The sequence below is a fragment of the Narcine bancroftii genome, chromosome 3 (assembly GCF_036971445.1).
Source record: "Narcine bancroftii isolate sNarBan1 chromosome 3, sNarBan1.hap1, whole genome shotgun sequence".
Classification (NCBI taxonomy): domain Eukaryota; kingdom Metazoa; phylum Chordata; class Chondrichthyes; order Torpediniformes; family Narcinidae; genus Narcine; species Narcine bancroftii.
Genome location: NC_091471.1, coordinates 358,450,530 through 358,474,633, shown reverse-complemented (window position 1 = coordinate 358,474,633; position 24,104 = coordinate 358,450,530). Strand labels below are relative to the sequence as shown.

The 24,104-nt window shown below is 40.7% G+C and overlaps 1 long non-coding RNA gene across 1 annotated transcript in view; it reads right to left on the bottom strand.

Annotated features, from left to right (window-relative positions):
- LOC138756629 (uncharacterized) overlaps positions 1 to 103 on the bottom strand; it is a 50,289-nt gene extending 50,186 nt beyond the window's left edge. Inside the window, exon 1 of the long non-coding RNA XR_011353203.1 lies at positions 11 to 103. This is a non-coding gene — a long non-coding RNA (uncharacterized lncRNA). The remainder of the gene's footprint in view (positions 1 to 10) is intronic.
- Positions 104 to 24,104: the final 24,001 nt, after the last annotated feature.

The following is a 24,104-nucleotide window of genomic DNA, read 5'->3' as shown; positions in this document are numbered from 1 at the left end:
TAAAACCCACCTGTTTTTGTTTTCTAATGTTCCAGTTCTCATGGCCTAAAATGCCAACTCTGCTTCCCCGACCATTGTTGCTGCTGGATTACATCAGCCATGTATTCTATTCTGGATCCCTTCAGTAAGAGTTCAGAATGGAGCTGACCATTGTGGCATCATCAGTGAATCTCCCATTTGTGATCTCCCAGGTTCAGAGATGAAGCTAAGATCGAGACTTGGACTGAAGATACGTCCATGAGTAAGTTCCTGGGCTGAAACAAATTAAACATTATCAACCAGTCTGTTTCCAAACAATGGACAGTTCTCCCTTCAATCTCTGCCCCATATATGGTTGATTATCCAGGATGTAAAGGAAGGCCAGATTTGCAATACCTTTGCTATTCAACATGTGATCACTTAAATGGACTGGGAAAATAATTAAATAAATATTAGTCTCCAGTATAATAATTAACAGGACAAAATCCATTACATCTTCTTGAACTGGGGAAATGATCAAAGTGTATTAATTCAGCTTTTTGTATGGAGGATGTAGAGGAAATTTACAAGGATGTTGCTTGGATTGGAGAATGTCATATGGTGCGAGGTTGATGGTGCTAGGGTTTTTCCCTTTTTAGTGACGAAGGATGAGAGATGGCTTAATAGAGATAGGAGAGGACATTGGTTTAAGGTGAGAGGAAGAAAGTTTAGAGGAGATGACAGAGGTACTTTTTTTTTACATAGAGTACTGGGTGTCTGGAAATCATTACCAGGGAGGCCTGGTGAAGGAGGTTGGTTCAATAGGGACACTTAAAAGACTTAATAGGAACATGGATGAAATGAAAATAGAAGGTTATGGCTGAGGGAAAAGTTAGATTGTTTTGGAGTAGCGAGTAAAGGTAGATAAATCCACTGGGCCTGACATGCTATTGCCTCAGACCTTGAGGGAGACTAGTTTAGAAATTTCAGGAGACTTGGCTGATATATTTTAAATGTCCTTGGCCACAGGTGAGGTGCCAGAGAATTGGAGGGAAGCTAATGTTGTTCTGTTGTTTAAAAAAGGCTCCAAAAGTAAACTAGGAAATTACAGGCCGGTGAGCCTGACGTCAATAGTGGGTAAGTTACTGGAGGGTGTTCTGAGAGATAAAATATACAAGTATTTAGACAGCCAAGGGCTGATTAAGGATCGTCAGCATGGCTTTGTGCATGGTAGGCCGTGTTTAACTAATCTTTTAGAGTTTTTCAAGGAGTTTACCAAGAAAATTCATGAAGAAAAGGCTGTAGATGTTGTCTTTGACATGGTCCTACATGGGAGGTTAGTTCAGAAGGTTCAGACTCTAGGTATCCATGGAGAAGTTGTAAACTAGTTTTGAAATTGGCTGAATGGGAGCAGACAGAGAGTGGTAGTGGATGATTGCTTTTCAAACTAGCAGGAGCCTTTAGCAAAGTGATTGGAAGATTCAAGAGCGAAAAGCTTTTGCTACTCTTATGAACGTGGCAGAGCATTGAAACATTTCTTGCAGTGAACCCAAGGCATCATGGGACTAATGGTTCCTGCAGCTGGCCATCACTGGAGCCGCTTTCTCCCGTGACTGGAAATATTGAAAATGACAAGAGGGCAGGCTTTTCAATCAATTCCTCGATGCAGTAAGGTCAAAGCTGACTCCTTGGCAAATTCCGTGGAGATGCACACTCCTTCTTTCATTAGATTTGAAGGACTCTGGGGTTTCACGACGCTAACCACGACGCTAACCACGACGCTAACCACGCCACCTTTTTATGTCCTGAATTTGGGCTTGGGGCAATGATCTACCCATGATCCAGTGCCACCCCATTGTTAAAACCTAGGGTTCATTAGTAAGCATCTCAACAAACTGCATCCGGGGACTTTAAGGCTTATTCAGTTCTATGCCTCCAGAGCACATTGAAGGTCATAAGTTTTCCTCTGATTTCAAACACCGAAGTTGCACATCAACTTTGATGTTAACATTCAGACTTGCCAAAGTCATGTCCACTTCCCTTTTGGCTCAAATGCAACCAGACTCAGACCATGGCAGGTGAAGGGAAGAAACATTGACAATGTAAGTGCTGGCAAAAAGATGCAAAATGTAAGCGAGTCTGAACAGTTATTTATAGCTCATGTGAGATCCACAAAAATGTACAGGCAAGCATAAAGTGAAACTGGGATTGACAGTAGCTTCACAAAAAGGCTCAGTCTATTTATTTTCATTAATTGAAGTACATGCTTGTGCCTCACCTGTGGATAAGGGCTAATTCCACCAAGATTGGGCTCTCCAAAAATAACAGTGGAATACAGGCTAAGACTCCAATGTGAAAGAACAGATTAAAGCTTCAAAAATAATATTCACAGTGCCAGATTTTGAAGGGAAGGTGAAGGAGGGTTTTTTTTAAATTATTCCTTCACAGGATAGCTGTTACTAGCAAGGCCAGCATATTTTGGTTACGGAGAAAACCTTACAGACTAGTATCCAGGCAAATAAATTGTATCCCAGGACAAAGAACTCTTGGGGGTTGGTGACCCTTTACTTTTTCTCTTTCTTTGGCAATTCCTTGGGATTGCAGATGACTCATTTCCTCTCCTGTATTATGGATTCTAAAATGGCCAATATCGGAACTGTAGAGTGCTCCCCCAATGGGATTAGTGTTAGCTACAGGCTCCAGTAGGTAGGAGGCTTGTGAAGAAGTTTACTACTTACACAGAATTTTGTAGGATCATGAGGCACAGCCTCAACTATCCCAATACCATCCCAAATGAACCTTCTCCACACTGAATGGTTGTGAGCATCTTCTAGGAGCCATCAAGGATGTGATGCTTCCTCATGAGCTCATCGTTGGATCTCTTCCTCTCTGTGACTGTGCTCAGATGTCTCCTTTGTGAGTTTGGGATTGGATGTGTGAATAAAGCAAGTCAAGGTAGTTGACCGAAAGTAGCGTGTAACATGCAGTGAGGAACGATGACCAAGGAGAGGATGCAGGTGTGGTTTCACTTTTGCTTCCAATTAACCAGCAATAGTTTGTGGACACGCCATTGATGAGATTTTTCAGTGGCTTGAGAGTCAGGGTTGAAAAGACTGCAAGTTTCATGCTAGGTCTGTGATCTCAATCTTCAAGTATTATTTTCCTCAATCGACCAAAGACAATGCTGGAGCATTGAAAACAACAGGGAATCTCATGATCAACATCTGCCTTCACCAAGAGGTGGTTCGCAAGGTAATAAGAAGCGATTCCAGTTGGCCAGGGTGTCAACGAGAATCTTGATTGACAGAAGGCTGAGTGATACAGCTAGAGCAGGTGAGTAGAAGACCACTGGCTTGTGGATGCTGAGTGTATGAACTAATGAAAGTGTTGACAATTGCCTAGATATTAGGGGCTGAGCATGAGTCTGTGTCCTATCCATCAACGACTGTGGTTTGGGTAACCTTCACTGGGAAGGTGGTCTCCAGAACATGGATTGCTTTCTGTTAGCTCTAAGGATCAACTCTACTTCTGAAGGGAGCTTGCTGAATGTGAGATACATGGAAGAAAATGGACAGTCAATGAATTGGGTCAAAACCATGTCCAGTCTTGAAGAAGGGTCCCAACCCTGTCCATGGATGCTGCCTGGCTTGCTGAATTGCTCCAGTGCTTGCCTTTTTTTTGCTCTAGATTCCGACATCAGCAATCTCTTGTGCCCAACTCAAGCAATTTGTTATACAGCCCAGATATTAGTTGGGCCCGAATAATAAGCTGTGAAATGTCAAAACTGTACAACAAGGGATCCTATTGAAAACGTTTCTGGCTTTTCAGAAGCCAGTGTTCTTTCAAATCATGTCCCCTAGCGAAGATTCCAGGCTGACATCCTATCCTGTGTCTAGATCCATAGGTGCTCTGTGGGGGAAAAAAAAGTTGAGAACCACTAGTCTCGATCCTACTGAAACCTACAGCCATTTTTCTAACATTCATTCATCATGAAATATTTTAGTACTGGAAGTTTTTCCACTTATTTTTCAAATTGCCTGCAATTCCTCAGCCCCAGTAAACATCTTGCTGCCAACAGACAAAACAATCTCCAGTAATTCTTCAGTACAGTTAGCGTAGCAGTTAATGCAACGCTGTTACAGTACCAGCTACCAGGGTTTGGCTCCTACGTGAGGAGTTTGTACATTCTCCCTGTGTCTGCGTGGGTTTCCTCTGGGTGCTCCGGTTTCCTTCTATTGTTGAAAAACTTACCAGCAGCACTCAATCAGGAACTTATTTAAGGACTCTTACTTTTGCACTTTATTAATTTTTATTTCTATCTCTGTATTGCACAGTCAGTTTGTTTACATTTATTTATTCATTTACATCTACGTTGAATCCAGTTTTTCTTTGCACTGCCAATAAGTGGCAATTCTGCCTCATCCGCGTGAAAATGAATCTCAGAGTCGTATATGATGTCAAGTGTGCACTCTAACAATAAATCTAAAATCTGAATCTGGGTGTCGGTCATTTGGGTATAATTGGGTGAGATGGTCTTCTGGGTCAAAAGGGCCTGTTATCATGCTATATATCTAAATTTAAATTTAAAGAATAATGCATAACAAGCTTCAAATAAATTTTGTTCATAATCTTTACAAAGTTGACATCTTGACATTTTTTGAAGAATTTTACCTAGTATATTTATCCAGCTCTATATATGTATAAAATATTTATATAGCTATTTTATATACATATACATACAGCTACATACCCATCTCATTATGAATATATTGTTTTATGTGTGTGTGTGTGTGTGTGTGTGTGTGTGTGTGTGTGTGTGTTTAACACACACATACACATACTAACAGGATACCCGGCATTGTCTGGAAAATAAAACACTCAGTTGTTGATTACATGGTTGAAACAAAATACCCAAAAAACATCATTATGATTCTGAGGCAGGCCTGGTACTGCTGTTCTGTTCCCGCTGCCTGCGCTTGCCTGTCGTATCACTGCTGTTGTGTTTCCTGCTGCCTGTTCCTTGCATGTCTAGAAGCATCAACAAGTGAGGCGAGACTGGTGTTCCTCCGTTGTCTCTCGCTTTCCCCTTTGTCTAACTCTACGGACTTGTCTTCACTTTTTAGGGCCGACATTGAACTGGGGTTGGCCACTTGTTTTTATTCTGAATGTGCACTGTAACTAAATGAGGTGCTACTGGTGTAAGTTCAATTTCTTTTTAACTTTTAAATGTTATATGATCTTAAAGATTAAATCCAATGTGGTCATGACATTCAGCATCAAATGTTACCGCAATTATAATAAACAGTAATGCAAGTCAGTGTTAGTAAATACTTGCACAAGAAACAGTTATGCAAGTCAGTGCAAGCTGGTCAAAAAACACTTTTGAACTTCATATGACCTTAAAGGTTAAATTCAATGTGGTCATGACATTCAGCATCAAATGTTACCTCTACTAAACCTCCTTGGATATTTCCAGAGTGCTCCATATTAATTTGCATGGAGAACAGACCAACAAACAGACATTCATGCACAAATATATACTCGATAAGTATGATGCACAAATGCACCAACATTCCTACTTGTTGCATCGACACAGCTACAAAAGATACACGAACAATAATCAGAGAAATTAAATCAACACAATATTCAAAGATCGAAAATCCAATACTTTTGTGCTGTTACTTCACTGCAACCACCTGCTGTTAATATCACAAGGAAGCAAAAGTTATTTCACCATCTGGATTTCTGAACTATATTTCCATTTGTTAATTAAACATCTAAGGACACAAATGCACTTCCACTCGGTTATGTTGATGAATTTCAGTAAAGCTAAACACCATACTGAATGGAATATTCATAGAGGAAATGCTTGTTGTGATGTTTAAAACAGCCAGGTATTCTAACAGATGCAAAATGCCACAGAACACAAATAATGGGCAATGGGCATTCCTGAGAGTGCAATATTTTATTGAGATATTGCATTGGAATTTGGATTCAAGTCTGGTGGCCTGATGAAAACTGTTAACTATCTGCCATCACCTTGCGAGTGTCAGAATTGGACTCTGAGGATGTAGATCTGAAATACCACTGTTGAGAGCAGATCTGTAATGGAATTTTAGTTTCCTGGATGAAAACTTCAGATCCATAAACTGAAACTGAGGATTAAAGAAACATACCAGCAATACTGAAATGCAATACTTCCCTCTTTAAAAAGCCTAATTTGGGTGAGCAAAGAGTTTTTTTTTTAAATCTACAATCTTATTAACAAAAGCCCTTTAAAATAAAATGAACCAAAGAAAGATTCAGGATTGTGGTATGTTGTAATAATAAATCCCCAATGGGGTTGCTAATTGATGGCTAGGACAGCAGGAAGTTACAGTAAAATGCATATAATGAAATTAGTGACCAGAGGTGCGATGGAAAAGTTAACATTTCATGAAGGAAGTATACAAAGCTATCTCATCCTCAATCTCAGGGAACTGCCTGTCATGATAATGAATATGTATGAGATGTACCGGAAGTCACGTGGTATGAGAGAGAGATAAGAACACAAGCAGGAGAACAAAGGAAACGGGAAAATAAAGCCACTGAGAAGTTTACCTGATAAAACTTGTGTTTAATGTTTTATTAACTTCACATTTCGGGCCACAAATGTGACACTGCCTAGGACAGAGAAGATGTAATGGTAAGTCAAAATATTATCTTCTAATTTTTGGGCAAGATTTTTATGTTCCTTGACAATCAAAATCTCCTCACTTGTCAGGAAGGTGACTGCACTTCCGGAGAAATCTGAAGTGGGCAAGGCTATCATTCACCATTATTTCAACCTTCTACAGGAGCTCTATCGAGAGCATCCTGGCCGGCTGCATCATAGTGTGATACGGTTGCTGCAGAGAAATGGAATGGAAGTCAATCCACAAGACCGTAAGAGGGGCAGAGAAGATCACTGGAGCCTCCCTCCGCCTCCATCACTGTGAGTTACTAGGATCGTTGACTGAAGAGGGCGCGCAAAATCATTGAGGACCCCTTCCACCCTGCACACAGCATCTTTCAGCTGTTTCCATCAGGGAAGAGATGCAGGAGTATCAGAGCCAGAACATGGTTCTTCCCCCGGGCAGTAAGAATGCTGAACACCCAAAGGAATGACTCACACTAACCACCCGAGAATCTCATTTGTACAAAACAATATTTATTTACTTACTTTATAGATAAAATACTTGTTCTGCATATGTATTATTTGTTTTATTGTATGTTATGTCTGGTTATGTGTCTGCACTGAGGACCAGAGAATGCTGTTTCGTCAGGTTGTACAATCAGATGACAATAAACTTGTCTTGACTTGACTTGATCAAACTCATCCAAATGGGATCAAGAGTCATTCTCAAAATGTATAATGGTGATATTTCTAACTACATTGGTCTGGAAAAAGGTGTTCATTCAAGGACCAAAACAGTTTTTTATTTGCAACATTGTTCTTCTGTCAATCATTTTAAATGTGCACTTTATTTTTCAGTCCTCTTGACACTAAAAGTAATTTAAACTTATCTAGATCTATATTCACCAATAGGAACTTGAAATATAATGATTTCAGCAAGGATGATGTGGGTAATCTGGAGCAGGTCAGTATTAACAAGGAGGAAGTGTTAGATGCCATAGGTTTAAGGTCATAATAGGATTTTGTCCCTTCACATCTTTTTGACAGAGAGAGTGATTGATAGCTGGAACACATTGTCAGAGGAGACAGTGAAGTCAGATACAGTCACCATATTTACGAGACATTTAGAATGACACTTGAATTAATAGTAACTGTGGCAGTAACTCCTTTTCAACTAGAAGAGGACAAAAATTGATACAAACATAAACTGGTGAGAAAGAGTGTGTTATGTTGGCACCTTATCCTGTCAAGAGCACATTTTTTATGCTGAGTATTTAAAATATAATAATACTTTGTAATTTGGACTGAATACATTGCTTGCAGTGTTAAACTGTGGCTTAAAATTTAGTATCATTTTTAATGGTTTGTGGCAGTGGAAAAAATATAAAACCCCATGAAACACACGCAGCAATAACCTACCACAATTTTGGCTGATAGCTTCTCCTCCTTGGGGACTGAACCCAAAATCTAGCATTTGGTTATGAAATAATGCCTTTACTTACCCTGCAACTGTTTCACATTACTCTGTGGGACTACGGTTGCCCATTTAAAATGAACTCATTGATGCTGATGTATAATTTTCATGCTTAAGAGTTCTAACATCTGTCTCTAATTGTTCTGTAGTTAGAATACACGTCTTCTTATTATGAAGGGCACCTGTAGTCAGTTCCCAAACCTTTTATTAATGCCACAATTTACCATGTCAATGAAATATTTGCAATTAATGTAATGAATGATACGGAAATATTGCAGTCTTAACCAACTTAGTATCTTTACGTTCAGGTGTGAGAAAATTGAGGTTTGGACTAGTTCCAAAAAGTTAGGATGCCCTAAAGACAGGAATAAGAATAAGGCCAGTGGAATCTTTCAACTGTGAAAATGGAGAAAGGAGAGTATATAAGCAGATGTTTCTGATAACTGGATTTTCACTCAGACAAGTGCGAAGTGATTTATTTTGGGAATTTAAAGCAGGCCGGGGCAGACCAGTGAATGGCAAGGACCTGGGGAATGTTAGAGAACAGAAGAACCGAGGGGCGCCAATACATAGTTCCTTGAAAGTGGCATGCTTCCTTTCATCAGTTGTGGAATTGAGCAAAAGAGTTGGGATGTCATGTTACAGTCTGACAAAATGTTGGTTGGACCTCACTTAGAAAATTGTGCACAGTTTTGGTCATCACATTCCAAAAAAGACAGGATTAAACTTGAGAATGTGCAGAAAAGACTCACCAAAATGTTTCCTGGACCAGAGAACTTCTATTTAAGGAGACACTGGATAGGATGGAATTGTTTAAGGCAAGAGGGATAAGATTTACAGGAAGTCTTGTGAGCAATTTTGGGCTCCTCATTTAAGAAATGATGTGCTGTGATTGGAGAGGGTTCTGAAGAGGTTCGCAAGGATAAAACCAGGAATGAAAAAGTTATCATACTTTTGACAGCTCTTGGACTGTACTCATTGGAATTTAAGAGAATGATGGGGAGACCTCATTGAAACATTTTAAATATTGCAATGTATGGACATCGTAAATGGAGAAAGGTTGCTTTCCGTGGTGGGAGATTCCAGGACAAGAGGGCACAATCTCAGCAGTGAGTGGCATCCACAGAACAGAGATGTGGAGGAATTTCTTTCGCCCCAGAGAGTGGTGAATCTGTGGAATTTGTTGCCACAAGCAGTTGTAGAGGCCGCATTTGGGTGCATTTAAGGCAGAGATTGTAAGGTTCTTGATTAGCCAGGGCATCAAAGGTTATGGGGAGAAGGCCAGGCAGTGGGGCTGAGGGGTCAAACCTAAGCTCATTCTTGAACGACAAGGCAGATTCAATGGGCTGAATAGCCTATTTCTACTCCTATGTATTATGTATGATCTTGAGTGGCATTTTATTCACACTGAGGGTGGTGAGATATGGAAAGAACTGGCAGATGAGGTGATCGATACAGGGTACAATTACAACATTTATAAAAAATTAGGAAAGGTTGAGGGATATGAGATCAGTTTAGACAAGCAGTTTGGTCATCGTGGATGAGTTGGGCTGAAGGGCTTGATTCCATGTTCTACGACTTTATTAATCTAAACTGTCTCAATGAACTGAAAATGATGCATTAAGCTTTCGGACTGACAGCAATAGCTCTGCTCACCAAAAAAAGAAGTTTGATCATTGAATTTTTAAATAGATTAGAAGCATCTTCGGCTTTCCAAAAATCATTCTGATAGTTTTCGTCTGGATGTTTCAATCTAAAGTTTTATTCTGAGTTCTGAGAACAATTTCCTGGCTACTAGTGATTTATCATGGACTCATGTAGAGAACATTTGTTCCCAATGTGCTAGACAGCCTTAATTTCTTCTCCACATTCTCATTTAGAGCTATAACCTTCCTCTATTTCTGAATAAGATGTCTCAATTGACTACAAATCACTTAAAGTCAGTGAGTGGAAAACAGTGTCTCGACTGGAAGCTCAATTGTTGAATTAAAGACTGGCTTCCCGATAAATTGTCTTATTTTTCGAGCACGTTCATCCTCAACACTTTTCCTGTTGCACTTTATTATTAGAGAACCTTATAATTTTGCAGTTAATTCATTTCCCTGAATATTAATCGACGAAGTTTATTCTCATATTCATAAGTATGATACATAGATGCAATTACTTGCTGAAACTAGCACATACATAAAACACACAACACATAAATGAAAAATGAGGTGATTAAATATAGAAAGAGGAGAAAGAGAGAGAACGAAAGTACTCCTCCTGTCTCACCAAATCAAATTATTTTATCTTCATAAAGGCGATGAGTAGAAGTGATTTCTTAGCACTGTTTTTCAAAAAGCAAAGTGCAATTAGCATTGTTACTGCTCAACCTAATCACAAGATGATCATTGATGGGATGTTTCTCAGCAATTCAATTGATTCTCAGCAATTCAATAGCGTGATTTCCAAAGCGCTAATAAGATTGCCAGCAGTATGCCAAAGTTCAGCAAATTCTGCAGCATCTAAAGGAAATAAAGGGTGACCAACATTTCAAGCCTGAGCCCTTCGACAAGGTATATGATTGCCTGCCAATTTGAGATGTGATGAAGTTGCGAAAGATCCTATAAAATTCAAATTCTTCCTTGTATTGCAGAAGAATGTGCATTATATTATGTTTGATGCATTAATCCTACAAATGAGATGTGGCATTTTTAATTTAGATCAGTAAAGGCACTCCTTAATTAGTCACTTCATAAAATTTCAATATAAATATTCTGAGTGTAAAGCAAAATTTCAAAGAAGCTGCTTTAATAAACTCAATGGCATCTGCAAAGACTCCAGATCTAGTGGAAAAGTAACTAGTGATATTTTACCATATCGTCAGTCAGATGTACTACCCTCAGCGCCAACAAATGTTTTTGCAAGGTTTTTATCCACGTTATTGGCTATACATTTTAATCCATTTAGATTCATGGGTGGTTACTTCAAATCGTTTGGGAATGTTTTGTTTTGAAGCAAGAGGCATGAAGTGATTTGTTCGGACAAGCCGTGGGTTTTAACATTTTTTTCAGAAGCTCTCTAACCGGCACGAAACACATTAGAGCATTTAATCTAAGTCACTATGACCAAGGAAGCAAAGCCGAGAAAGACCATCAACATGAAAGCGAGCTTTCTGATCGCCAACTGAGGGAGTGGGAAAAGGGAAAAGGTTCAAAGAAAAGAAACACCTATAGTTTATTTCTTGTCATTTGAATTTTCAAGTGACTGGATTTATAAGCAGGCTGCCCAGAAAGTTCAAACTATGTTGTTTTAATGAGTTGCTGTTGGCCTTTACAGTAAATGTCAGTTTTGCTACTTTTGTCAAAAATCATAAAAATGAAATTAATGAATTCTGTACCCCCTGTTATTCCTAAACATTTTCTCTTGCAATAGTTTGGTGTAATCTCTGCGCTTTGGTCAGGATCAATGCCACATAATTAAAGTGCAGATTGTTGAGGTTGTCTGCAGAGCTCCTTTCACAGAACTGGGAGCTCACATATAAATTCTGCTGAAAGGAAACAGGTATCTCTGATCTCAGTCATGTGATGAATCATTCAAAAAATGATGAATGACCTCAGGAGCATGAGCTCTAAAGACAGAACAGATGTAAAGAAGCAAAAGCATCAATGAGGAAAAAAGGGAAAGAAAAAGATAAGTTAAGATGACTGTTTCTGGAAAGAGGTGAATGGAAATGAGAGACATGGTTTATTGGATTATACAAATGGGCAGGAAATTCCAATCTATGACCGTCTGTTTAGAAATGATAATTTCATGCTAAATGAATGGAAAATCTAAGGATGTATTTATTCACAGATCTAAAGATTGGTGTTTTGTGTGGTTATGGAAATACTATTTTCTTCTGTCACACATTAAAACCGTTTCAAAATCTTCAACAGCACAAAACTACAAATGACATATTTTGGCATTTAAAAACTCTTGCAGAGTCAAGTCTAAATATGTTCGTCTGCTTCTCCCATTAGATCAGAGTCATTCAGAATCAAAGCAGGCCATTTGATTCATGCAAGCATCATACACCAATCCTGCACTGACTTCTTTTTATTCTCCCCACATTCCCATCAGCTGTCCCCGAATTCTCCCTCTCACCACCCCTTGGGGTCACTTACAGTGGTTAATCAACTATGTCTTAGAGCCATGGAAGGAAACTGGAGGAACCCACCAAGGTCACAGGTAGCACATATAAATAACTTGTGGAGTGCACCGGAGGTCACTGGCCACTGCAGGTCACCGGGGCTCCAAAACACCAATTCCATTAGCTTATCCATTGTATCATTTCTAGTCCTCTGGGCAGTGCATAGGGTTGAAAGCCATCTACATTGGACTCAGAATGAAGGAAAGATAGCAGATGACTGTGACTGGGTTAGTAGACCTCTTTTCTTCAAGTCAGAAGACTGTGCATTCAAGCCACACTCCCAAATATGGACCACAAATTCTGGGCAGAAGATTTAGAACAACATTAGTGGAGTTATTGTCTTCTAGGAGATGTAGAAAATCCCTTGGTATAATTTCAAAGTGATGCAGAGCATGTATTCTAATGTTCTGGCCAATAACAAGAACCACCAATTAACGATATGAATAGCGTCGATGATTGTGGGAGAATTTGTCTCCCCTTTCCTTCATTAATGTGCTGCCATCACCATCCATCACTAATTGCCCCGATCTGGGGGCAGTTAAAAATCAACCATTGCAGCTTCTAATCATATTAAACCCAAGCATACCTAGAAGGTCTTCAGATATCCTTCCCTGGAGGATGTTGGTGAACCTGATGAGGTTTGCCACAATTATTGATATTTTGCATTTATATAATTTCTTAAATTTAAATTTCCAGCTGCTGTGGTTAGATTTGAACTCGCATTTCTAGATCAATATTCCAGGGGACTGGTTACTTCTAGCAACTTAGCTACTGTTGCAAACTCAATTATATATTTTAGAAGTATTCCATTGCTTGAAATGAGGTGATTCAAGGGAAATATCCAGATATTCTGTAGAACTCCAGAAAGCCAGCGATTAAGTTATTTTCAATAATAACTATTCTTGAAGATGGATTGAACAGAATACCTTGCTAAAATGCCTGTGGGGTGTTTATCTTTATTTGTAGCTATTTATTGCATTTGAAGACAAAGATGAAGGGAAAAGATCATGTAATTGTTAGCATATGTTTTTACTTGCTTTCTAAAAAAAAATTAGCTAGTCTTCAGACTCAAAGAGATTGTTGCCAATGGAGTGGTTTCATAAGTATTGAAATGGTGAAAAAAAATTCTCTTCCACACAACGATGAGAAGAAAATCCATAACAAAAATGCATAGACCTAGGTGGAAGCGAAAGAGAAATGAATGGGCACAGCTATTTTCATCAAATCCCTTGGGTAAACATGTTTAGACCACATCAGAATTCTCCCAAAAAAAGGTTTTGCTTAAGGAGAATGTAACTAGAAATGCGCATATTCATTGCCTGTTTCCAGAATTTTCCAAAATGAGGAGAAGGTTGAGAACCAACGCATTGGGGAGCTGATGGAATTATGTATAGAACTAGGCCCAGATAAGTAAGAAAGTCTGTGGATGCGACAACCAAGCCAGGTAAAGATCATTCATTTTCCCGAGGATTATTAATGAACCAGGTAAAGATTAGCAACCATACAGTGTGTAATGCACCATCAATTACTCGAAAGATTGTTGTTAAGAAACTAATAGCCTTTTATTCACCGGAGAACAAAGGCACATCCATACAGTTTGATTGCCCTGCACTGAGGAGGGGGCTGTGGGACAGCCACCTTTATATTGCAGCCTTTGGGGAGGGGCCACAGGTACAAACAGCCAATAGGGGTGCTTGACCAGACATGTAACAGTGGTTTACCACACAGTGGGTTTATGATATCTTTACTAATTCCACCCCATAATTAATCTCTGAAACAGCTGCAACAATGGGATTCAAACCTAGGTCTACAATCAATAGTCCATGTTCCTTCAACTGCCCAACTATATATTTTCTTATGACGTCGAAGGAGGCCTTTTCAGCCCATCAAGTCCATGCCAGCTCATAGAGCAAAGCCTTTTTCCCACTGATCTTCCTTGTATTCCTTTTCTTATGACAACACGATCCTTGAGATGTGTGAAGAAACTAGAGCACCTGGAGGAAGCCAACACAGTTGCAGAGACATGGGCAAACTTCAGACAGACAGCAGCAGAGGTCGCAATTGAATTCTGGCCATTAGAGTTCAGAGGTCACAGTTCCATTATTCCACCGAACTCCTCCATCAGTAAATGAGAAAAAAAAACAAACAGGAACTATTTCCTCTGCTTGAGGAAGGATGTCTTGGCTTTGGAGGTGGCACAGAGGAGGCTTACCAGGTTGATTCCAGAGAGGGGGTTGGCCTATGAGGAAGAGGTTGAGTCATCTTCTCACTTGAATTTAGAGAAATGAGAGGGGATCGTAAAGAAACATAAAATTATGAAAGGCATAGATAAGATAGAGGTAGGTCATTTGTTCCCATTGGTGGGAGAGACTAGAACTAGGGGAAATAGCCTCATGATCCAGGGGAGTAGATTTAGGACAGAGATGAGGAGGAACTGGTTTTACTAGAGGGTGGTGAATCAGTGATCCCAACACCCAACCCCAACCAACCAATTTTCCCTTGCAACCCCTGCAACCGTGCCTGCCTGTCCCGCATCGGACGCCAGTCACCAACGAGCCTGCAGCAGACGTGAACATACCCCTCCATAAATCTTCGTCCGCGAAGCCAAGCCAAAGAAGCAGTGGAGACAGCCTCAGTGAATATATTTGAAACAAGGTGTGGTAAACCACTGTAATGCATAATTATCCGGTCAAGCATACCCATTGTCCAGTTGTACCTGTGATCCCGCCCCACAGACTCCAATATAAAGGTGACTGTTCCACAGCCCCCTGCCGCTCGGTTCAAGACAGCCGAACAGTAGGGATATGCTAGGTTCTCAAGTGAATTAAAGCCTATTGGTTCCTCCACAATAGTCTCCTGAGTGATTGATGGTGCATCAAAGGATTATATAGATTTTTTGCAAATTAAGGGAATTCAGGGATATGGGCAGGTAAGTGGAGATGAGCCTATCGTCAGATCATCCATGATCTCATTGAATGACAGTGCAGGCTCGGAGCACTGGATGGCTATCTCTTGCTCCTATTATGTTCTTACGTTCCTAACTACAAGTGGAGCAAGAGTACAGAAATCTAATGTTAGCAATGTGGGGAGGGGGGGGTTTGCTAACTACCAGGCAATTATCTGTCAGTATTCTTCCAACAAGACACTTTAGTTCCCCTAATAGGAGAACATGCTGTTAAATGGTGCCAATTAATTTTGGAGTTTATGGAATCATTTTAATGCACCACAAACAATATGGTGCTTAATTAAATAGGATCAGCCTTTATGTGCTTTTTTTGAGTTAGCAGGTGCAAAGGTTCATGGGAGGCATTGAGTTTGGAACACAAAACATTCCTTTCACATTACATTCCCAGAGAAAGATATTTGATCACCCGAATTTCTGATTGTCTTTTCAGACTCTCTCTTGATGTGGTCTAAGCATTGGAATAATTTTGGAAAAACTGACATTGCATAGTGCAAACATTTCCTCCATTAGAGTTGTGCACAGACCAAACTATTTAAACTGTGAGAAGAGCCAAGGAACATTGCCAAGAAACTGAAACAAGAGTCTAAATGAGGTTTGAAAATGCAGGTAGCTCTGACTGCAGTGCGTGATGTGGCATTGTGCATTTTCCAATTTGCTTGCACGTTACCCGACTTTAAATACATATTTTCCTTTGGGATCTGTTTCCTAATGGCCATGGCATCCTTTTTTTCTTCTGGGCCAGCACAGATATGTATTAGAAAACTAAAAACAATAAAATTAAATGAAAGCATTTTTTTAAATCAGGGGATCATGCAATTTCCCTTTCATATGCCACACAACTGGCTTCTGGTAAACCTCTTGCTTCACTCGAGAGTCGGATTATTTTTGTAGCACTCATCACCGTCCATAGCCAAACTATTCACAGGGAGTTAGAGAGAGACGTACTGAGCTGACCCCAATAATGTATTCACGGACCTCAGCGTGATCATGGGACTGTGGCAGTTACGGGATGTGGCGGGATTACTGATGCCTTCATTCACAGAAATGGACTTCTCCCACCCCCCCCACCCCCTCCCCTCCCCCAACTGCCTGCAGGCAATAGCAAAAGAAAGGCATCAGTTTTCTTCTGTCAGTTCTGCCATGCCTTCTGGTGCCAGTCCTATGATGAACAGCTGCATAGGATGTGGGACACGGGACAGATGGCTGTACTTATTAGGCTGGGCCTGATGCCCAATCCTATAAAGCAAGGTATGAAAGAATGGTAGTATATCATAGAATGTTTAAAGGAAACTATTCAGTCCATCAAGTTTATACTGGGTCCTGGTAGACCAATCCCTTTAGTTCTATCTCCCACGCTTTCACCAGAAGCCTGAAGATAATTCTTCCTGTCGTTCCCATCTCTATGGCTCCGCTGGTTGCACTACCAAAGAAAGCACATTATCCCAGCTAGAAGAGGTCCTGCCCCAAAGCACCAGTGGCCTGGATTCCATCCTGATCTTGGGTCCCGTCTGAGTGGAGTTCGCCATGTATTTCTTACGACTCTGAAGGTCTCGCCCACATTCCAAATGCACACAGGTTAATCAGCTAATTGGCTGATTAGCTAAGTGAGCCTTAGTTGTAGGGGAGTGGTCGAATCTTTGGGAGTAAATGAGGATGTGGAGTTTTCTTAATAAATGGGATTAATGTAGGTTGAATGCATGTGGAAACTTTTGATTGATTTTGTTTCCACCAAACTCTACAAGCAGCGAGTTCAATATCGTAAATAAACTCAGAATGAAAATGTCTTTCCTCACGCTCCCCCCTCCTCCTTTCTATCGTTTGCTCAGAATGTAAATCTGTACTCCCAAATACTGCCCTCCCCTCCTTCAGTAGGAATGGCTTCCCTCTATTGACCCTCAATCAACTAAACCAGTAACCACCTCATACATTTCAATCAGGTCACCTCTCAGCCTTCCAGAACAAAACTAGCTTCTCCAGTCCAATCTCATGCCTGGAAATAATAGATTACATAATGGTACAGCGGGCAATCAGGCCCTGCGCCTCAGTGCAGGCATCAATGCTGATCTTTTATTCACAAGATCACAAGGTATGGGAGCAGAAGGAGGCTCATTGACCCATCGTGTCTTCCCCGCCATTCTAATCATAAGATGATCCATCCTCGAACTCAGCCCCACTCCCCGGATTTCTCCCCGGAACCCTTGATGACCTGACTAATCAAAAAAACCTGTCAAGCTCTGCCTTATATACACCCAACGATATTGCTTCCTCAGCCCCCTGTGGCAGTAAGTTCCACAGACTCACGACCCTCTGACTAAAGAGGGTTTTCTGCATCTCTTTTAAATTGACATCCATTTATCCTGAAGTTTTGCCCTCTTGTTCTAGAATCCCCTACTATGGGAAACATCCTTGCCGCATCTACTCTGTCCAGGCCTTTCAGCATTCAAAATGTCTCCATGAGACCCCCCCCCCCCTCATCCTACTGTATTCCAATATTCTTCCCATATTCTCAGATTCTACCACTCACCTACACAACAGTGGCAATTTACAGTGCCAAATTAACCCTGCCAATCCTCACATATTCGGGAAATGGGTGGACACTGGAGCACGCAGAGGAAACCCACTTAATGTCATGTGGGATATAAAACTCCAGACATACAGCATCAGAGGTCAGGATTGAACCCAGGTCACTGGAGATGTGAGGCAACTTGCGATTTACTAGACTTTATATTAATGTAAGATGTTGCTTTGATTGGTTCTCCCACCAGTTCCTGTTTGCTTCAGGCAAGATTATCTGTCAACTGTACCCCACAAATGATAGTCTTATCACTATCACTGACCATACTGGTCCACCCCTGTGATGAACAGTCAAAAGGCGATGACGAATGGTGGAGACATAGCTTCAGTGAGGCTTATCTGGGCAAAATACCACTGAAGATTTTCATCAATTACAATAGTCAACAAATATTTTGCTTCCTGAATACGTTTGGGTGTATTTTATAGATTTTGGTCTTCAGATCACAAAAATAACCTTACATTTTTCCTATCACATACCTATTTTTAGATATGACATTTTTGTGATTCCCTGGCCTATTTTAAGTCTACCTCAAGCAGACGAAACCACAAAGTGCAGCATATCATTGAAAATCCATTTCCTGCCTTCACACTTGGACGTCTTCCCCGCTGATCTTGGTGCAGTCAGTGACGAACTCGGTAAACAGTTTCGCCAGGACATTGTGACCATGGAAAAGTAGTACCACAGCAACTGGAATCCATCAGTGCTGGCTGTCTAATGTTGGACACTGACATGAGAGGCATCAGATGCTGAGTACAAATGGAAATCAGCAGTAAATCATTATTAGGTCAGTGGAACTAACGCAACGTGTCAGCGTCATGCTCAATTCAATAAAAGTTAATTTAATGTTTCTCCAACTTCCTACATGTTACAGCAAGTCTGGAATTATCGTGTTCATCTTGAAATTGTCTATCATAATCCCCTTTTATTCGGGAAGAAAACTTTTTGAAAGAAATTGTTGTCGAGTGTTATCTGATGTAGGTAGCTATCTTACTTCTGCACAATTTTGGAGCGTCAACTTTACCTGAGAAAATGTTCATTGCCACGACTAATGAAATACAGAGATTAAAGGCAAACTGAACAGGAGCATCTCTGAATCCATTGCGTAAAATCAGAAATGGAAAAGCATATTAAGCTGCTGTTGTTACTTCCCAAACCCGTTTCCCATGGTAACTGCTCTCAGTTCTGTCTTGGAATGATATTTCCTGTGATAATTCTACATCATGCACTGCATTGAATTGAAACTAAGATATAAAGACTGATGTAATTTAAATAGTAAGGATTATAACCCTGTGTGTTTGGTTTGGTATATAGTTAGCCAGTGTACTAAAGCATTAATGATTAAACACTAATTTGGCATAATATGATATTGCATCTCACTGGAAAAAGATGAGGTACCAATTTAAGTAGACACCATAATTAAAACCCTTTGAACAGCAGTACATTTTCTAACTAGCCTTTGAGTCTGGAATAACAGATTACAAATATCAAAAGAAAGAATTAAGATGTCACAGCTGTGGAACACCATATCAGATCTGTGCAAGTTCAGCTGTGCCACATGTACTCAGCTTGATATAGCTCATCACCTCACCAACCATCCTCGCAAACCCCAACCCCACCCAGCTGCTTCCTCTGGCTCCGCTTCCACTTCCCACCAAATCCTACCCAATCCACACTTACTGACCTTCCCTATTGTACCTCTTCTTGCATTGGGTCAGGGAGTTCCCTCTTAGAAAAAGAAATCTAAAATCACCTGTTTAAAGATAAGCATGTCAACTCTGCTTTTCTCTTTTTCCCAAGGCTACCTGACCTGCTCTGAGTTTCCAACACTTTCTGTTTTACTTCATTCATCAGGATCTCCTCTGCTTTTCACAGGATCAGTAAAAACAATTTTCACTTAGAATTCACCTCAACTAAGCAAATAATATTGTTCATAAAACGATTCATCTTTACCTGTAACAAAAGAACAACGGCACTCATGCATCGCTGATGAAGAAAGCAATGGACTCAAATCCCACCCAACGCAGGTTTGCCTCATTGGTCCTTCGATGTGGTAACAAGGGGGTGCAGCACTGTCGGAGGTGCCACTTTCCAGATGGGCCATTAAGTCAAAGGTCTCACTGGTGGTGCAGGAAATCAAACGTGCTGTTTTAAGAATAGGCAGAAAGAATGCCCTGGCCAACACAACTTTCTGTCTGGGTGTGGAAGCAAAATCCACAGAGACCAGCAGTTATAGTTATCATCATTTTAATTTAATTTATGCATACAGCACGACAACAACCCACGACACCCAAATACATCCAAGTGACTGATTAACCTACTAACCAGAGGAAACCGGAGCGCCCATAGGAAGCCCATGTGAAAACGACGAGTACATGCAAACGGATGCGAACCCAGGGAGCTGGCACAGTAAAGCATTGTGGTAATTCCGATGATAACAATCTGCTGGGGCGAGTAGCATCAGTGCGGAAAAGAAAGGTCGACGTTTCAGGTTGGAGCCCTTCGTCAGATTGTTTTCAGTTCCAGATTCCACAATCTGCAGTTCCTCGTGTGTTTTCATTTTCCTGCACCAATGTATATGAAATAAAGATTGAAGGAAAACATGAAAGTCTGCAGACACAGTGGCTGAAGTAAAAACACAAAGCTGGAGAAACTCAGCAGGTCAGTGTCCTTTATACACTATATATATTCATAGATCCCATGTAATTGTCGACCCCACCTCTTATTTTGGCCAAAAAAAAACTCATTTTCCACATGACCCAAGTAAAAGTCAAACCCCCATTTTTGCCTTGACCGCCCTCCCATCCGAGCTCCCAACACCCCAATCCTCTGCTCTTCTGAGTTCCTGACACCCGATTGCAGATCCTCACCCTGGGTGCCTGCCATTCCAAGCTCCGGTTGGAATTGCCTGGGCTGCCCACCCCATCCGAGCTCCTGAGGCTCCTACTGCCTGCCATCTGAGCTCTCGATGCCCGATTGCAGATCCTTGCCCTGGCCACCCACCCATCCGAGTACCCGATGACCCAACTGTGAACCCTCCCCTGACCTCCCGCCCATCCATCCAAGCTCCCGTTGCTCCGACCCTGGCCACCTGCCAATTCGAGTTCATGACTCCCCAACCACAGACTCTCTCTTAGTCCCTGGCCTCCCACCCATTCAAGCTTCCGACACCCCGAACACGGATTTACCACCTGGTTCCGGTCATCCAAGCACCCGACACCTTGAACGAAGCAAGTACTCACCATGACCAAAAGTACAATCTGTGCAAAAGTCAACACCCTCCAATTTTGACCTGAAAAATTGTTCCAAGTACATACAGTAACAAAGATAAGGATGCATAACAGTATTTCGGGCCTGAGCCCTTTATCAAGGTCTGAGCAAAATGTCTGCAGGAACCCAAATAAAATGGTGGGGGTGGCCAGGTGGGAGGGTCAGTGGGAGAAGCACAGGCAATAAGTAATAGGTGTTGTCTGGCAGAATCCAGAGAAGTCGATGTTAATGCCATTCGGTTGGAGATTGCCCAGACGGAATGAAGATTGAAAACTGTCAGGCGATTTATATCTTTTCCATTTGTCCCATTGCTATTGAGCGCACTGAGTCATGGTGAAGGAGGTAATAACTGACAGGATCTGAGGGCCAGGATGATGTCTTCATCTTATTCCTAGAGTTCAAGGTAGTGACAATTCATCATCAGGCGATACAGATCACTAAGATCAAACAGAATATATCAGAACCACCATTTGGCCTTTGAATCTGGATTATTGTCTTTTAATAAACAAGACTTGTTATCAGTATTTTGGGTTACATGTTCCATTTTCTTTCCTGCTCCTCTCTAACGGTTGACTCCCCTATGGGGAAAAAATCTGTCAGTCTTAGTCTTAATTGTACCCAGTGATTCAGATTCTGCTGTGAGTTTCCATCCTGAAAAGCAAAGCCCCTTTCAGTGATGGGATGAAGTCCAAACGCTTCATCGACTTTCTCCTTTCTTCTGATCAAAGCAAATGTAAAACCTTGGGATGATAATGCCGAAATTCTACATCTGGCAAAACATAGTGCATGGGTACAGATCCCAAAAATTGTACAAACAAAAATCATTATCCAGTCAAAGTTTATATATTTGTTTCAATGTTGTTTGCCAGACAGGTCATAGGTTCAGAGTAATTGTACTTTGCTTTGCAAATAAGAACCCTAGAGACTACACAATGGCCCCAAATTGATCTATGTACCTGCCAACATTTCTCACGAAAATCCTAGACGTGCTACTTTATGTGCATTAAAGTCATTAAAAATTATAGTAAGATATTAATGGTCCTTTAGGCAAGAATTAATTGGTCAAATGCTCAAGTATTTGACTTAATATTTTAACTAATTTTGCAGTGAGTTTGCAATGCCTTCTACGTTGGAGTTTGCCACATTGTCAGTCAGAACTGGTGACATATGCTGGAAAGTTATTCATTAATTTTGATTCTTTCTACCTTACTGATTTATTTTCACAAAATCCTTTTGTTCTTCAGATTATTGGCGAGCACCATAAGTGCTGGTATCAGGTAATCCCAAATCAGCCATAACAACCCTTGGCTCTGTTCGACCACACGGTTGCATTTTGATTCCTCACACCAGCCATGGTTTTGGCCTCTCGGAATGAAGTTCACGCAACTCCATTGCTGCTGGAGGACGCATTTTGCACGGCCTTCACAATTTACGACATCGAGAAGTCCTGACAATACAAATAACTAGTAACCACCTGTAATATTTTTTTCTCTCACTTTAATGTCCAAAGGTCCTCCTGCACTCTTTTTAGACCAAACTCTTGTATTTCATAATGAGAGAGAAGGAAGGGATTCAATCCATCATCCATAACACTTATCAAAGCATTCGCATCAGTCCCATTCCCCCACCTGTTCTTTCCCTCTTGGCTAAAGACACCTCCTTGATTCTCCAAACAGTCACCTAAATCTGCGATCGTTTACAGTCCACCCCAACCAGCTAGAATGCATTTGGGCTGTAGGAGGACAAATGAGACTGAGAGCACACATGAGAGCACAAGGGGAAAACCTATCCAGGAGAAACATGCAAATTGCATGTTGACAGCATGAGACTGCGAGCTAGCTTGCTGGAATTCCACAATATCACCCTCTGGACTTAGCGAAGGCTACTTGGACCTTGCGATGCAAAAGCTGGAATCATTCCAATTCGAGTTATCCATTCAACCATCTTTAAAGGATCTCTTGGAGTAAACAACGAGCTGAAACTTTCTCACCCTCAATAATTATTCCACCTTCACGAAAAACATCTTCTCCCCGACATGTTTTTTTTTAAATGTGCTTGCAACATACAGAAGTAAACTTTGGTGCTCCCTTACTGGATTAGTGAAACTTTAATTATTTGAAGCCAATCATGTCGTTTCACGCATGTTTCAAAAGTCAGCAATTTGTGAGGAATTTCCCATAGAAAACAGATAATTGTTTTAGAAATTAGAAGGAGGCCTTTTTTGTTTTTGCAGAGATTTTATCCCCATTGACCTGGGCAATATTAATTTATCTATCAATGTTGTTAATAAACAAAATTGATTATCTTTGCAGATTCACCATTCTGATTGATTCTTGGTGTTGAATATGGGGTATATTTTATCCAAACAGGCTGTACCTATGTAAACAAGTCTCTCTCAACCATCTGTGATGTTCTTGATACACTTGCTCAATGGAGGTGGAAGTGAATTACAAACTAGTAATATCATCATATTACCTTTTAATATTTCTGAAGGGACATGTACAAAATGCTGCTTCCTTTAGATAAAGTTTGAAATGTACCCAGTTATTTATAACCCTTGAAGATACTGATCTTCGCATGGTGTATCTTCCCAACTCATCTCACTGATCCCATTGTTTCTACTCGAACCCCTGCTTGTCAACCACTTTGCATTCAGCATAATTCTTGCCAGCTCCGTCCTCCATCTCTGGAGTATTTGTATTTGCTCTGACAGGATCTGTGAGCACTTCCTGTTCTGAATTTTACAGCATAGCTCCTGGAACCACAAGTTCCAACAACCCTGCTGTCTCCCTTTGCGCATTATTTCAGCCTCACTGAATCTTCTCATTCTCCAATTTCTGCCTATTTTTTCTTGGGCAATGTGCAGAGATGCTCCCTTCAAAATATACTTTGATTCTAGAGGAATACTCCCAACACATCTCTGATTCCTCTCAAAGATCTTACATCTCAGGAAACCTGGTAAAACATTTCAAAGTCTGCTCACCAAGAATTTGGCTGGTGTGTTTACTTTCATAGAGTATGGGTTCAGTTCATTGT